The following is a 5,209-nucleotide window of genomic DNA, read 5'->3' on the forward strand; positions in this document are numbered from 1 at the left end:
CATGCTAGAGCTGCGATGGTTATCTCATCTTTGCAAATTTCTCCGATCGAGCGTGCGAAGATATTGCTGGACTTGACAACCTCCAGGCATATATTTAATTTAAAGCACCAAGTCCAAATCAAACACGTGAATAAGAACATCAAGTTCAACGTCCACAGTATTACTCCTACAAGCCAATGGAAACTACACTGTTTCCATCAAGTTGTCACTGATCAGTTTCTTATACCTCTTAGAGTTTTTGTATGTTACACTGTTTTACTTGTTCAACAGCCCCGTTATTCCTACTGTAAGCCCCTCTTTAAATCTGCCTCTGGAGTCTAGTCTAGAAAGAAAATAAGAGATGATTCCGTAGTCAAGCGTACTACTATGAACATTTTGTCAGCGCAGGTTATTAAATTAAAAGTTGGTAACTTCTCAGCGGCTGCAGAACTATTGTTGCCGGCTGTATATGACGATTCCCATTGACTATGTCTCATCGAAGTATAATTTACAAATATATTAAGTGAGTTGAGCGACAATGCTTGTTTTCTTTGACTACATCATGTGGTACACTTGTAAATTGTAAGAGCTTTCATCTCTGGAGACAAGTTCTGCATTGACAAGCAATCTAATATATAGAATTATTGGATGAAAGGCATTTTTACCCAACTCCTTCATAGTTGGCACTATTCACCTCTGAATGTTTTTTTTTATGTTAATGTCATTATTCCGCTAGTTAAACAGACCTTGCAGATCCTCTCAGATGTCCCTCTTTTCATTGGGAAACGTTTGTAATCGGCGCACCGGCCGAACACTGGGCCGGTCGCGCTCGCTCGCGAATACTGGTGGGCCACCAATCATTTTCTTATCCACTCACGAAGGGAGCGACACATCCACTCGTTCCTTTTCGTTTCTTCTTCTTTCTTCGCATCTTCTCCAATAGTTCTCTTCCCCTCCCTCTTCCTCACAGAAACCCACCATGGATCCACTTGATTGTGATCAAGCTTTTGTTCGTGTTGCGCCTCTCTCCTCCATATAGTACTCCGCCATGGATCCCAAGAGGCGGATGCTGGAACCAGCATGTTTTTTTGCTGGATCCAACATGTGTTTGTGCTGGAACCACCTTGCGCCATTCATGGAGCCACCAGAGCATCGGTGTTGCAACGGGGCGCATCACGAAGAAGCGCGTTGGATGCTGGAACCGGCGCCCGTTGTTGCTGGAACCATCGCACACGGATGCTTCGAGCGGGGAACCTCGATGCGCTGCGACGATGATGGGCGCGGTGACTGTTGCCAGTACAGGAGTTGCAACCAGCGGCAAAATTTGCTGGAACTAGCAGCAAAAAAAGCTACAACCGCCTGCAAAATAAGCTACTACCGGCAACTGAAAAGTCTTGCTTTGCTAGAACGCACCACCGGCGTCACAGTTTTGCTACCACCATGTCGCCGTTTTGTTACAACCGGAGTTTCTTTTTGCTACAACCGGCAGCCGGTGATGGTAGAATTGGCAGTGCGACAAACTACAAGCAGCAGACAGGGAATGTTACAACCATGCACATCCTTTTTTTGCTACAACCCCATCCTGTTTTTGCTACCACCGGCGACTTTTTTGCTACATGCGTGGCAGACGACAGGCGCCGATGCTTCAACCTGACATGGAAAAAAGCTTCAACTCACCAAGGAGAAGTTACAACCGGTGGCGGAAAAAGCTTCAACAGGCATAGTGGAAAAAGCTTCAACCCCCATGAAAAATCTTCACCCGTGGAAAAATGCTTCAACCGGCGTAACAAAAGCTTCAACCAGAGGCTAAAAAAGCTTCAACCGGGGACGAGTCTGTGGGCGCATGAGCGGCGACAGCGACGAGCGGCGACGGAGAGGGAGAGGACGGGGGTGCTGTGACGGCGAGGGAGAGGACGTGGATGCTTCCTATTCCCGCCGGAGCACACGCACGAGGTGGCTGGGGCAGGGACACATCGCGCCGCATGGATCTGAAGCGTGGGGAGTGAAGAAGAAGATGATATGACGTTGGGGAGGGGGGATCGGACGGCTCCTGCCTGCCAGATCGCACGGCTGCAGGCTGACCGGCCCAAATTTGGGCCGGTGCGCCGGCGCGTATCACTGCCCCTTTTCATTCCTCTCTTGTGAAAAGAAGGTGAGAGATCGCATAGTCAAACATATTGCTGGTTAGTAGCATATGTCACAACATTTTGCGCGCACCGCTTCTTAGTCTAACATTGGGCTGTTTCTCTGCAATTGCACAAATATTATCCCAGGCTTTATCCTGACGATTCCCATTGACTATGTCTCTTCCATGTACTTTGTCAACTCCTCCCCGCCTCCGTAATGAGAAGCAGTGAAGTACAAGGATCGTATAAATACTCCTCTATCTTGAGAAGGTTGCAGGAAGCTATAGGAACCATTTAGCATGACAATGCCCAATACCAATAGCATGTTCAGCTTTTCCTGTATTGTCGTCCTAGCCCTAGGCAGTAGAACCTGTAGTTGCTTGCAGTTTACTTATCCCAACTTCAACGCAATCAAGATGGATGATTTCACCTTCAGCCCAGGCTCAACAATTGCAGATGGTGCCTTGCAGATCACCCCAAGTACCGGAAACATGCGCCACCGGTCGGGGAGAGTGGTTTATGCAAGGGAAACCCTCAAGCTGTGGAACAACAAGCGCATGGCGCCCACCTCGTTCAGGACAGATTTCCTGCTCAACATCCTCCCCGGTCAGAATGGGGCTGGAGAAGGTATGGCATTTGTTCTCACAAACAATCCATCGTTGCCCAACAAAAGCAGTGGCCAATGGCTTGGCATATGTAATGCCACGACAGATGGCACAAAGACGGATCCAGTAGTAGCTGTCGAGTTTGACACGAGGAGGAGCTATGAGGATGACCTTGACGCCAACCATATCGGCATCGACATCAACAGCATCAAATCTATTCGGCAGTACCCGCTTAGTAATGTTTCCATCATCCTCTCAAGTGGGTCTGATGTATGGGTCAGTATTAGATACCACGGCACATCGAAATTGTTTCAAGTATTTCTAGTCCAACACAGCATTCGTGGGCGGTAGGTGTACCAAGGAGATATCTACATTGATCTATCACAGCTTCTGCAGGACAAGATATATCTGGTATTTGCAGGTTCCACTGGCAACTTCACCCAACTAAACCAGATAAAGTCATGGAACTTCACCATGATAGATGAATAAGCCTGCGTTTCTTTGGCCTTCGGGCGGCAATTAGCGGGAGATGGAGCTATCGGACGTCGGGTTGCTCTTCACGGGAGGGACTCGACAACACAACAGTTTCTGCTCCAGGACCTCTACTTCCCTCATGAGGAAGTGAGTATTGTGGAAAGTTGTACTATTGTATTGAGAGTGTTGAGTGTTCACTATGTTGTGCTTGTGAAGTTGTACGTTACATTCTTGCTTGTTTTCTGGCCGAATAATTTTATACATGTATCAGTTCTTTTTAATCACTTAAACAGGACCTATCAAACCAATGCTCTGACGATTTCTTAGCATGTCCTTTTTTTGTCTTTTTACCCTGCTATAAATTAAACTTTTAATATACCAAAATAAGACTCAGATAAAATGAAAGACATATTTTTAGGAGATTGCTTGTTGATCTACATTAAGAAGGAGATTGCAATAGGATTCTAGACAGAAGCAACTATTGATAAATTCAATTGCGACGAAACATCGTGTGCCATTCAACTTTCAACTAAAAATTGTTGGTCATGACACCATTCAATTTGTTGTGCTCGATGTTTGGCCCCCTTGTGTGTATTTTCTGGCTCCGCCATTATTCTTCAAGAAATTTAGGGTTTGAGAAATAATAACTTGGTGATAGTTTCTAGCTTACCGACCTGTCTGAATCTATGTAGCTGTCGTCGGAAATGAGTGAAGCTTCTGACTGTACCTGAAGTCTGAAGCTTTTCAACACATCCAACATCTTCAATTCCTATATACAAAATAAATGGTTCGAGAAATACCAGCTTGCTGCTAGTTTGTAACTTACTGACTTGTCCGAACCAATGGTCGCTGGAAATAGGTCAAGCTTCAGGACCGGAAGCTATAGACACCCAACCTGCAAGCTGCCGCCGCACCACCACACCGTCTCTACACAATTTCACCCCTGCTTCACCGCTTTGGCCATGCCAACCAATCGTGCCCACCTGGCGAAGTTCCCGCACACTGGCTTCTCCCACCACGCGCCGCTAGCGCGCCACCCAACATCTCCAATGGACTAATCCTGCTGGTTTGAAGTACTCCGGGGACACAAATTTGAACTAATAACTACCATCAAACGAGCTGTTTGGTATGCTAATGAGAAGCTCAAAGGATGATAAGCAAGGAATTTACCATGTCAGAATTCCTGCAGCTAGCATGCCGATTCGCACTCATACTGAAATTGAACAGTGGTGTGTAGACTTGACAATCTGAGCCTCGAATGATTGTAAGGGGGCAGTGGCCTCGCTAAATCTCCAGTTGTTAGAAATTCCTTGTAAAGTTAGTCGCTTAACTAGCAATAAAATTCACACAAAAAAAATCTCTAAGCCGCAGAGGACACAAACCAGTCGTTGCAGCAGATGATGAAGACCACCAGGAGCTTGCCAAGACTGGTGTGCTCCAGAAGAAGTTGAGCTGCGTCGTAGCAAGTTGAAGAGATCCTGACTGAGTGTACATTTCCTGAGAAATATCCCGCGGACGTTGCAGGGTGCAGCGTGCACACGTCACAGCGATGGCGCTGCTGGTGGTTATTGCGGCCACGACCTCCTTGGAAGGAGCGAGCCAGGACCAGCGGGGTTGCGCCACTGCCGCGGCGCTGAGCCCGGGAGGTGGGAAGAAGGCGGCGGTCTTTGGGCTACTTTCTATCCTTTCCTTTTTAGAATAAAGTTCTCTAGATTAAAAAGGAGTTTTACTAGAGCACATATGATTAATGGTATTTTGTTTCATCACTGCTTGAGAGAAGCAAATCAAGTGGCACATCAATTTGGCAAAATATTCTTACGAGTCTCATGCTGAATTTGGTTAGTATGGTCATCCACTCGATTTCCTCCTGTCTTATGTAATCCATGATGTAACTCTGTTGACATTGTAATAAAGATTCATGACACAAAATTTCAAAAAGTAAGAAAAAAAAGAGTCGTCCTATTTAGCAACCTCAGCTTGCGAGGGGGCACAAACGCCCACGCCGAACCATGTGCCCTGTTTTTC

At 46.5% G+C, this 5,209-nt stretch overlaps 1 pseudogene; it reads left to right on the forward strand.

Annotated features, from left to right (window-relative positions):
* The first annotated feature begins 2,410 nt into the window (after window positions 1–2,410).
* On the forward strand, window positions 2,411–3,280 carry LOC125517975 (annotated as a pseudogene).
* The last annotated feature ends 1,929 nt before the right edge of the window (window positions 3,281–5,209 follow it).

The sequence above is a fragment of the Triticum urartu genome, chromosome 7 (assembly GCF_003073215.2).
Source record: "Triticum urartu cultivar G1812 chromosome 7, Tu2.1, whole genome shotgun sequence".
Classification (NCBI taxonomy): Eukaryota; Viridiplantae; Streptophyta; class Magnoliopsida; order Poales; family Poaceae; genus Triticum; species Triticum urartu.